The following is a 12,883-nucleotide window of genomic DNA, read 5'->3' on the forward strand; positions in this document are numbered from 1 at the left end:
GATTTCCCTTGACTGGAACTTTTGCACAGGCCATACTTTGTCCCCCCCCTCCCCAATATGTTAAAGTCAGCAAGTAAACAGTAATGATGCACTGAAATGTGTGCAGTTATGTCCTGTGTAGAAGATGTGTTTACTGCTTATTTTTACTTAGCAAGTCAACAAAACCTGTCATTTCACCAGGAATCACTAAATCACTAAATCGTAATTACTAGTTTGGTGGTCACTGGGAACACTGAAGAGTGCGAGAAATAGAGAAGGCCCTGGTGTGGCAAAGAGTAGGGGGGCTTTACCTACTTCAAACTTTGATTAAAGAAGGAAAATCCACTGTAGCCGCTTGTACTGCCTGTGCAGCAGAGAAAAACAGACTTTGCAGCTTGTTTTAGCCTAGTCATCATAAAAGTTTTGAGAGATAATGCCTATGACTCACTGCATCTCCCCCATTTCAGTTTATTCAGCAGTTTAACTCACAGGCCTCACAAATAACTGAGGGTGTTCCACAAGGTTCCGTTTTGGGGTAGGCAGTGTTCTCCTGGCATCTGACTGCCAAATAGTGAAGTGTCATTCATCAATGACAATTTGATATTTTCAGTGCTCCAGAGTTCAACAGCAATGCGTTTTACACCACTCCAGCTGACAGTTGGCATTTCATTAAAAAGGTGGGATCCTATGACAGCACCACATTGAAAGTCACTGAATTCTTAACCATCACCCATTCTAATGGCATTGTTTGTCTATGGACATTGGATGTTATTCACCTTTTAGCAGTGGCTATGGCCAAAATAGCTGAATGCACTATTTAAAAGGGGTGCCCATACACTTCTGACTAGAGTGTATACTTTAAGGGTATAAAGGTTTAACTTTATTTAAAGAATGTTATAAGAAAACTCCACTAATTGCTCTTTTTTCACAAACTAAAGCTGCCAGCTACCTTTTAAATTGTAAGCACATTTCAGGCCAAAAGCCCCCCCAACCCCCCCCCCATTTTCCCACAACAGAAATTTTTTTTTTTCCACTGGCTGACCTGTTTTTGTTAGACTCTAAAAAGCATTGGTGAAATTGAAAGAGATGACCTGAAATCTACAGTAAGGGTCTATGTTCATGGTCCCAGAAGACTGAGCTCAGGTGTGTTCCGCAAGTGTAGACACAGATGCCTCATACCCAGCAGTTCCTCCTCCGCAAGTGTCATGTCACATCATCTCATCACACTGCTATGCTTTAAAGATGCAATAGCCAAGGTGAAGCAGGACACAGCCATCCCCCCACTGAGCCATTTGATGACCACACTGATTCAGTTTAGGTTCCTCACAAGCATAGATAATAGTTTAACTGACATAAATGGAGTCATGCCCTAACATGGAATCTTGAGGAACACCCTCAGTTGTTTCCAAGGCTTTTGAGTGTAAAATACTTTCTACCACTGAGACAGACTAAAATGAGGGAGATGCAGTGAGTCATAGACATTATACCTCTAAACTTTCTTCATGCCTAGGCTAAAATAAGCTGCAAAATCTGTTTTTCTCACTGTAAAAACTGCTGCGCAGGCAATACAAGCTGCTATGAGGGATTTTTCTTCTATAATCAGACATATCAGAGGAGCAAGAAGAACTACGATGAAGAAAGCAGAGCACATTCATCCCCCTACTCATGGCCACAACAGGGCCTTCTCCACCTCTCTCAATATTCCAGGCTGTGAGGTACAGAGGCCAAGCACTTAGGCTTTAGCGCCTTCCCCCCCCTCTCTTTTTATGCATTTATTTATATATTTTTTTATTCTGTCCTACATCCCTAGCCCTGAAGGTGAATTCATGCCCTCTGGAGAGCTGCCTGAAAAATTCACATCCAGGCAGATCCAAGTGGACCATGCCCCAGAGGGGAAGATTTGAAGCCCCAGATCCTCTGTGGTGGGGGAGGGTGTGTTGGAGGGAAGTAACCAAAAAAAAAAAAAAAAAAAGAAAATTCTTTTAGGCATTTTACAATCATTTTTTCTCGTTTAAACTGTAACACACATTTCACATCAAGCTGCCTAAACCATATTTCTAGCATTAATCTGGACATAATGTATCCTTTAAGTGCCCATTTGTGGCAGGATTTATTTGAAATCTCTCAAATTTATTTGAAATCTCTCAAATGTATTTTAAATTTCTGTTTAATCAATTAAATCAATTAAAATTGGATGCAGCAGAATAGTTTTGTAGTTCAGGCAGGTTTTTGAGAGATAACTCAAAGGTAGGCTGCATGATGTTGCATATTCTTGGTATGACCTCATCAGACCTATATGAGGTTGCTGGACATTCCATAACCATGGACTTTAATATGGAGTTGCCCCCCTTTACACCTATAACTCTAAACTGAGGAGGCTTTCCTCAAGATTGTATTTATTATAATCGGATAAATCTGAGTATTGAATCAACTGGGTGTTTCCATCCCAAGTGCAAAAACTTTCAATTTTAGATGCTTTCTTTTTAAAGTTAAACTTTTTCTGTAACATCAAACCTTCCAAATCTAAACTAATTTCACATGACTGAACTACCTTTCACATGACTACTACCTTAGTTACAAGTTCATCCACAAGAGAAGTACTGCCTCTCTCAATCTTAGCACAAGGATAACAGCAAGATCCTAGCAACACCATAGCACCTAGCCAAAATAACACAGCAATTGCCTAGCAACACCTTAGCAACCACCTGGGATTGCAAAGGTCTAGCAACACCCTAAAAACCCCTTGGATACCATAGCAACAGCCTACAAACACCTTACCGATCACCTGGGATATCAATGGCCCAGCAACACCTTAGCAACTACCTGGGGTAACAGCAATGGTCCAGCAACACCTTAAAAACCCCCTGGATACCAGAGAAACAGTCCAGAAACACCTCATCCACCACCTGGGTTACCAATGGCCCAACAACACCTTAGTAACCACCTGAGATAACATAGCAATGGTCTAGCATTGCCTTAAAAACCCCATGGATACCATAGAAACAGTCCTGCAACACATTAACAACCACCTAGGAATTTTATAGCAACAGCTTTGTCAAGCGAACCAAAAGTCTGTTCGCAAACTTTCCTGCCTCTGACAAACATAACTGAAGAATTTACTAATGTTTTAATGTAAAAATCTTGATTTTTACATTTTGCACATTAGAGCTGCATGGTATAGACAATACATAATCTACACAAAATAATACTCAAAAGTTTGGGCACCCTGGTACATGGAACATTTAGTTAGATTGTGTGCATGTTTTGCTTTGCTTTGTTCCACCTTGCACAGAAACATTTTGCAGCCTTCTGCAAAGTACTGCAAGTTATTGTGGTAAACATTAACAAACAATATTTTGTGCAGCTTATATTCTATTAAAACCTTAACTTGAATGAAATCTTGTAGTTGTGAAAATTACTCAGCCCTACCTTCCACTACTCCAAGGGGAGATAAAGGGGGGTGGGGGGGTGCAGATGGGGAAGATGCTTTCAGGGACAGGCAGTAATGTTTGTCGCAGACCAGGGTGGACGGGGGATGAGCGGTCGATAGTGTGCGGCATGACAGAGGGCTCTCTAGGGCTTTTCTGACAAAACTAAAAGGTCTTTTCATCAGGAGAGGGAGGGGGAGAGCATACAGTAGCATCCGCCTAACCGCAAAGGGACTCTACACTGCTTACTGCAGAGCAGGCCATCTGTCAAGAGTCCACCCGCTCACGCATTCACACACACACACACACACACGCACACACACACACACACACACACACACACACACACACACTTTCATATCTTGTAATAGTCATAACTATAAACACGCAGTGATGGCTATGAAAAGTCACATCTTTTCTCTCTCTCTCTCTCTCTCTCTCTCTCTCATTCTAACAGCACTCGTATACTCACAGATACACTAAAGCAGCATATGGATTTCACTTCTCTCAGACAGAGGTCTGTGCTGTTACGCGACACCTCTTATTTGGATAAATATGTGGAAAATAGCCATAACCGGATTTAAGGCTTGACGGTGAATTTGAAGGTACTTTTTCCTTAGTTTTACATTTTTAGATACAGAGGAATTCATGGAGCTGCCTCGTGACTAACTCACTCATTCGTGTTTAGCAGGCTGAAGATTCTCCATAAGGGGGCACCATTAGCAGCCAAATAGCATTTATCTTCTTAGCTATGTTTCTATCCACTTTCTGCACAAACTGCAAATGATAAAATGAAAACACGCAAAATAAAAATGATGATGAAACGCTTCCATCTATAATTTCATTTTGCAACTTGGACACCTTTAGCTGCCTTGACTTCCCCATAACCTACCGATAAGGAGATTTTGTTAGTGTCATTTTATTAACATTTTAATTAAAAAGCAACATCAATTGGATGTTGAGGACATGTTGTCTTTTCTCCTCACTGAATGATGTGCCAACATGTTACGTTTGTCGGAGACATACACCAATCAGGCATAACATTATGACCTTGTTTCTATGCTCATTGTCCATTTTATCAGCTCCACTTACTGTATAGCTGCACTCTGTAGTTCTACAGTTACAGACTGTAGTCCATCTGTTTCTCTGATACTCTGTTAGCCCCCTTTTACCCTCTTCTTCAGTGGTCAGGACCCCCATGGACCCTCACAGAGCAGGTACTATTTGGGTGTTGATCATTCTCAGCACTGCAGTAACACTGACGTGGTGGTGGTGTGTTAGTGTGTGTTGTACTGGTATGAGTGGATCAGACACAGCAGTGCTGCTGGAGTTTTTAAACACTGTGTCCACTCACTGTCCACTCTATTAGACACTCCTACCTTTCCAGTCCCCCTTGTAGATGTAAAGTCAGAGATAATAGCTCATCTGCTGCGGCACAGTTTGTGTTGGTCATCCTCTAGTCCTTCATCAGTGGTCACAGGACGCTGTTGGCTGGATATTTTTCATTGGTGGACTATTTTCAGTCCAGCAGTGAGACTGAGGTGTTTAAGAACTCCTGCAGCACTGCTGTGTCTGATCCACTCAGAGCAGCGCAACACACACACTAATACACAACCACCATGCCAACGTTACTGCAGTACTGAGAATGATCCACCAGTAAGTGGAGCTGAAAAAATGGACAATGAGTGTAGAAACAAGGAGGTGGTCACAATGTTATGCCTGATCGGTGCATATTTCAACCGTTTCTGGACCTGACCTGTCTAGTGTGTGTCCTGCCTTCCATCCATTGACCGCTGGGATAGGCACCAGCACCCCCTGGCTACCCAGAAGGATAAGTGGCTTAGATAATGTGTGTTCTGTGATGATGTTTCTGGACCTGGCTAACATCAACTAACATAGTTGGCCTAGTTAGCTATAAACCTGTGCTACATGTGCCTTACCAACATTACCTCAATCAATCAGGGACAGAGTGGCACAATGTAATGTACATACACGGTTACAAAATACCTTATTTTATTGTCGTGTTAAAACAAGTGGTGGTTAGTTCAACTGTATATATTCTCCATCTTTTGGTGATGAAGCAGAACAAACAGAGATGTCAGTCTTCAAGCACTGGCAACTCAAATGGTTAACCAAGCTCTCAAGCACAATCCTACTATAAACACGTTTAGGCCCTCATATACACACATAAATCCAGTCACGTCTTGAAAAGCTCTCTCTCTCCCACGCATAAACTTAAATCTAGTAACACGCACACACACACACACACACACACACACACTGTTCACACAGCCACCCAATCGTCCGCCAAATTTCACGTCCACAGATGTTCTCCAAGCTGCCAACAAGGCAAAGTTTTTTTTGGTGTGCAGAGATTATTAGATTAGACACTAAAATGAATTCTCTCTGACACTTGCTACATTCTAATCTCATAAATCTGAGGCTAATGTTGGATGACAAGTAAATACACATTATTAAGTCTTATAATCCAATATAAGGCAGCATACAATTCATTTTACTGTAATCTAATGAAAATGTGCCAGTGTTCACCAGTGCTGCCCTTTTACAGGCCGGTACAGATGTAGAATCCAGGTTCAGTGTATTATTCATAATGCTCTGTGTTTAATGCTCCAAATTGAATGTCAGACTACCACTCACGGCAGAACAGAGCAGACGGCAGAGCTGGTTCAACAAATCACTGCCATAATAGAAAGAGATGTTGATGTCACCACTTTTCCCTTTTCTTTTTGGGGGATTTTTGCCCACTTAGCCCACTTTTTGGGGGATTTTTGCCCACTTAGGCACGCCACGTATGCCACGAAGAATTAAGACAGTTCTGAAAGCAAAAGGGGGTCCAACCTTTTACCAATGAAGTGGCCGATGAGTATATATAAAATTTTAAAATTGCCTGTTGTCCTTTACATTGTGTGTAATGTTGAGGAGTGGACCAAAAGAGGTCTCAGAATTACTTGAGGGGGGGAAATCTGGTTCCATTGACCTGCATTAGAAGTAAAGTATGCTTTTTCTTTCCCCTGTAAAGTTACCATTATGGAGATACGAGGTGTTACTGATTATACGAGGTGCTTATTGATTATTGAGATCCATTTTTAAGGCATATCCCTAGCCTTGATGTTTAGTTTAGTTTTTAGAGCATAGCATTTTTGAAGGTACCTTGACATCAGTTTGGGTTCCACATGACCATTATCAAGGCCTGTGTGTATATAATGAGTTCTACCAGGGGTGCCTTAAGTTCAACAAGATGCAGGGCACCACAGACTTTCATGATGACTAGGCCAATACAAGCTAAATAATCAAATGTTTCCCCTTAAAATGGTCAGTTTAATCAATACAAGGCCTTTCCTTAAACCACAATAACTGATATTCAAGCAACAAGAAAAGCAACAATCAGTTGTAAAAAAGTGATACAAAACAAAAAGATTTCATGTTCCTTTTATGTATGGTTTCAGGGCCGGTCATAGCATTTTCAAAGCCCTCTCTCTGGTTGTAAATGATATCTCTGCTTCGGATAATGGACAACATCCTGCCACCCTTTCCATTGACTTACCCAAAGTCTCTGACGCAGCTGTTCATTCCCTGCTCCTAAATAGACTGTTACATGGTCGTTTTCATGCCTGTACATGTAAATGGTTTCAGAATGATTTAACAGAGAGTACTTGATTGCACATAGATGGGAGATGTGTCATCATATTTTCTGCTAATAGCAAAAGGCGTTCCACAGGGATCTATTCTAGGTCCTGTCTTATTTTCTATTTATATAAATAATACTGCTTCAATGGTCACTTGTAATATTCATCTATATGCTAATGACACTATGCTGTACTCTTGTGCTGAATCAGATTAACTGGCTATTCAAAAAACCTTCAGGTTACTTTAAATATTCTTCACCTATGCTTCCAGAAACCTTATCCACTGTAACATTTGCATTTTAGATGGCTGAAAAATGTTTCCTATTATAATTACTTTGCCATTTGGCTTAATGATAAAGTAATTTTTCATACATATGGTCACAAACAGGGTGAAACTAGTACATTTAAATAGAAATAAAACTTGCTTTCTAACAGCCTGCTGATAAAAAAGGCTGCAGGTTTTTAATTATGAAAATGTAATATGCAGAAGCATACTGCCTCGCTTAAAATTACTGATGAACATTTAACAGGTTTCCAAAAACATTGGGGCAATGTTTTCATACATATAGATTGACCTGTATTTGAACAAAATCAGCTCAGAAACAGAAACAAAAGACATTTTTTTTGTAAATCAATGTCTGCAACATATTCCAAAAACAACAACAAAAAAAACAAAACAAAACAAAAAAAAAAAAACCCAACAACATTCAAAATAAATGAAATAATTGCAATCATGTTTGGGTTTTAATGAGCATCTAAGAAAGGCTTAGTTCCTTACGAGCAAGGATGGGTTGTGGCTGACCACCTTGCTAAAAATTCCTCAGTTTAAAAAGAACATTCCACAGCAAGTGACTGCAAGAATTTTAGGTCATTTGCATTCTTCAATGTATAATATAGAAAATTCACGGCATCCAGAAAAATCTCTGAGTAAAGTTAAAAGGCTGAATACCACAACTAAATGCCAGTAACCTTCGACCCTTCAGACTGCACTGCATTACAAAAAGCCATGTTTCTGTGATGGATATCATCACGTAAGTTCAGGAATTCTTTGACAAATCACTGTCAATGAACACCATCAGTTGCTGCATCCATAAATATAAGTTAAGTCTGTACTACACAAAGTAGAAGTCATATGTCAATAGCATCCAGAAACACTGCCTACTTCTCTGGGCTTGGAATCAATAGATTGTCCAGAAAAAGACTGTCACGATTGTCACCAGTGTAAAGTTCAAAAGCCCGGGTGTGGAGGTATTAGTGAATAACATACACATGTGTGTAGGTATAATTAATGCTGAACAAAATGTGAGTAACATTCTCTTTTCTAGATGATAATTTTCAAGCACATTAATGCTTATGTTAAAATGACAATGCCAAACCTCATTGTGCATGTGTTAAAACAACATGTAATAAAGTGCAAGTGCTAGACTGGCTTTCCAGCAGCCCAGACCTGTCTCCAACTGAAATTGTGTCCAAAACACAACAATGAAGGACCATATGGTTGCACAGCTGAAGCCTGCTTTAACAGCCAACTTGCAAAAAAATTCTGCCTTTCAAACTGGATCAGTTTGTATCTTCAGTCCCCAAATGTTTATTGGGTGCTGTTAAAAGGAAAACTGATGTAACACAGTGGTAAACGTCCTCAGTCCCAATTTTTTTGGAATGTGTTGCAGGCATCAAATTAGAAATGTGCAAAAATTTACAAAAAACAATGAAGCTGATAAGGTAAGAAAATCAACTTGTGTTTTTGTACAATTTGCAAGTTAATACAAATCAACTAGCATTTAATAAACCTCTGCTTTCTGTTTTTATAAGCATTTCACAAGGAATTGGTTTGTGCACAGAAAAATGAGACAGCTTTTTGTCACTGTAAGAAAGCAACATCAAAGGTACTTGTTTATTTAAAAGCCACTCTCCATAAACAGCTTTCATACCTCATGCTGGAGGTCGATACCTACAACACCTGAAAGCAGCTGCTCCTGCTCGATATAAGTCAGGTTTAATCTGTCCTGAGAAGGCAGGTTTTCTCCATACTCCTGGAAAAATAGTGTAATCTTATTACACTGAATCATTTTAAATATTTTAAATATTTGATCATGAGCCTGGCTGCACTGATTCAGTTTGTTTTACTTAACTTTTTTTTTTAATAATTTATGTAAATCAATGATATTGAAAACACTAAGATTTTAATTAAAATAACATATTTAATATTTAACAGTTGATTTAAAATTAAAATGGTTCTAAAACCCCTCACTGCGACTGTCCACTCAGTGTTCTACTTTTTGCTGCTTCAGTTAAGCTAGTTGGACGACAAACCCAAGCAAGTTCATTTGGGGTCAGAACAAAGCTGATTAGAGTCTTTAGTGCACATGGCACGCAGTTAAAATACCCCCCATCCCAACTGACCCCAGTCTCCCATGGGCTTCAATGCAGATACACGCCTTTTCCTGGAACAAACACTAGACACTGGTATAGGGGAAAAAGGAGATTAGACTAAAATCAAGCCAAGGCCTTCTCTCCTGAGCCAGAGAGAGCCAGAGAGAGAGCGAGAGCGAGAGCGAGAGAGAGAGAGAGAGAGAGAGAGAGAGAGAGAGAGAGAGAGAGAGAACATAGAGATACGCTGATTTGTTTGCCTGAACAGAAGAGGAGTAAAATCTGATAATTGGATATTGGGGCTTAGCCTTGTGCTGAGTTTGTTTCTCTGTAATGTAATGAGGAGGAACGCACCCTAGGACAGTCATACAAGAGGCCATCTGTCCAATTGTTCTTCTACACCAAGCAAGCTCTCTGTCCAAACAAGTATAAACAGAAACTCAAACCTTGCTGTCCAAAAATCTGGTTACCCACAATAATATACTGTCCAGATCCTTTGTCCCAAGCAAAAGACATGCACATACACCTCTGCAGATACAAAATCCTTGCCTTCTGCCAGGCCTGCTGCTTCAGACTTCAAGTCAACAAACAGCTTTCCAATTACTTAAGTATGACAGGACTGAGTCATGCCTCAATGTTTTAAACCGAAAGCTTTTCCTAGAACTTAAAAACACTAAAACATCTACAAGGAGCATCTACAAGGTATCTTAAAATTTCAATTGTCCCTAAAATTGCATTTAAGACCTTTATTATGTTTTTACCTCAATGTGTTATGCTGTAATATACCACAAATACCACAAATATCATCCCATATCCTTCATTTTTCTTGTGTTATTTTACCCTTAGATTAATTTTATGGTTTTATGCACCAAAAACAGTCAAAATTGATTTTAACATGACCATTTTCAACCTTTCATCATCCCTTCAAATTGAACAGACTGTTTTATTACTGCAGCTTCAGCTCTGTTCTAGCTGGCTGCCCTGTATGGGCTGAAATACACCTTACTTCAGCATAAATGGGCAGGGCTAAGCTTCTCTGGGCTGAACAGGAGAATATATAGTCATATATAGACATACATAGTATTACGCTGTATCCATAAATGTGAGCTAAGACTGTGTTATGCACAGTAGAAGTCATAGGTCAACAGCATCCAAAAACGCTGCCGACTTCTCTGGGCTTGAGCTCGTCTGAAATGGACTGATGCAAAGTGGAAACATGTTTTGTGGTCTGATGAATCAACCTTCCAGATTTTGGTTTATGGAATTAATAGAATTCCAGATTTCCAAAAGACTGTCCAGATTGTTACCAGTATTAAGTTCAAAAACCAGGGAGTGAAAAGACCCAGACCGAGCTCTTCTGGTTGGCTGCCTTGCGTGGGCCAAAAAACTCCTACTACAGGGATAAACTTCTGTAGCCTGATTAGGAAAATATATAGGTCATACACAAAAGTTTAAATCCCTGCTAAAGTTACAAGCCTTGTTGATTTTCTAAGTAAAAGAAGTAATGCATCTTCTACAGAGAAATAAACTTAAATATGACTTTTTTTTGTCAATTTTAGTGCACAATTTCTGCCATTTGGACAAAATGAAACAAAACATAAAAATATACCACTTTTGCACAGGCCAAATTTACTGTTAAGTTTTTCTGAATATTTTAAATTCAGTTTTAAATGAATGTTTAAATTCAGAACATCATTGTGCTCAACTTTTTACGAAGGAATCAAAAGAACTACATTAAAGCTTATGATTTCAAATATCTAAATACTTTTCTGGACCACTGTAGTGCATACGAAGTAGGAGGGCCTCATAAAGTGAGTGAAAATAGAAGGTAGGTGTTTCCTCTGAAGTGTACCAGGACTACTTGCAAATGACATCCAGCACAGACGGGAAAGTGAACTGACTCATTGATTTTCTGCACAAATAAAAACCACGCTGATGTATTTCTAGGCATCCTTCAATAGAAGACCCATGTAATTAATCAATATGTCGCTCCCTACGGTCCATGTGATGTTCCAAGGGGAGTACGATAAATGTACTTTTGCTAGCATTCAGCAACATGCTGACATCCAAAATGAGCTGAAGACATGATAGCCAGGCGCTAATACGGAAATGTGGAAACTTTTTGTGGCCTGAAACTTTTCACACCTTCAGCCAAAACACCTTTCATATAAAAACACACAGTAAACATTCTTTATTCTTTATGTTTACCCAAATGAATTCCATGCAGTGTGGTATGAACTTCTGTACTGGCCTGTGGGCTATGCTGCATGCTGTTAATAGCATTAATAATTCACTCCTGTAATCTATTAATAATGGCCATCCTTTCTCCTGGGTGTCCTGTTGGAAAGGCATCGAGTAACACCACACAGTCTATAGGACCACTAAGTTTACCAGGGTTGAAGGAAAACTTTGACCAGAATCAAATTTTCATGTTCCCCCAAACAGCTGGGGAAGCCAACAACTCTGAATTGTCAAAGCGCAAACAGCTCCAAATTAGCACTGTTTAATGCTAATTGGTGTCTACTGGCCTTCACTTCTCATTGGCTGTTCTAGCACTTTAGTAGACAGTCATACTCCATTTAACTTCCTTCACTAAAGATTGTCTGTAGGAGTTCACAGCCCACTAGGGTTGAAGGAATACTTTCACTAGAGACTCTAATTTGCATGATACAACTGCTGGGCCAAAGCAAATAGCCCCAAATTAGCATTATGTAAATGATGTCATGCTAATTGGTGTCTACTAGCTTTTGCTTCTTATTTGTAGCAGCAGACAGTCATGTCTTGTTTCACGTTCCCCAGCAAAGGCCATTCACTGAAACTTAATTCATCAATTGACATCTTCTCATTAACTTCAGAGATTTTGAGTAATGTTCCAAATCCCCCCACTTCTTTCTGCACCCGGCTTGCGGTGGGACTGACCCGCAGTATGTCGCACAGTGTGGCATTCCCGCATTTTAATAGACTATGTTCTGTTCATCTCCAGTAAAAGCAAGAAAAGCGATTCATTGAAATTCAATGCACTCTCTCAAGTCGTTCTGTTTAGCTCAAAGTCGGTCTTAGAAAATGTAATTCACCCATTTAATGCAATTTTTCCATGTACTCTAGCTGCATTAATTTGCAGCGGGTATGAATGTCATTATACACCGGAGCAGACCCTGGACAGTGAGTGCGAGTCCAAAGCACACCGAAGTTAAAGGAGTTCTTTGATGTAGTGACCGTCCAGTAAACAATGGAACGGCCAATGCTAAGTTTTAAAAAGTTAATTTCATTTAATTCCATTTCCACTCAAGAGTTTCTACCTGAACAGAGGTTATCATTCAAGTTGAGGACGAATTTTTAGATGTATGCATGACAACACAATAGGCAATTCGTTCTGCTGGATATGCCCCCTAAAAATGAAGCACAGGTTCATTTTCAGGTCAGGACCACTTTTTGAGAGGCCAACAGCACAATTACAAT

General features: G+C 39.7%; 1 protein-coding gene across 1 annotated transcript in view; it reads right to left on the reverse strand.

Moving 5' to 3' along the window:
- rem2 (RAS (RAD and GEM)-like GTP binding 2) overlaps positions 1-12,883 on the reverse strand; it is a 42,050-nt gene that overhangs the window by 11,402 nt on the left and 17,765 nt on the right. The window lies entirely within an intron of this gene.

Source organism: Pygocentrus nattereri, chromosome 2 (genome assembly GCF_015220715.1).
Source record: "Pygocentrus nattereri isolate fPygNat1 chromosome 2, fPygNat1.pri, whole genome shotgun sequence".
Classification (NCBI taxonomy): domain Eukaryota; kingdom Metazoa; phylum Chordata; class Actinopteri; order Characiformes; family Serrasalmidae; genus Pygocentrus; species Pygocentrus nattereri.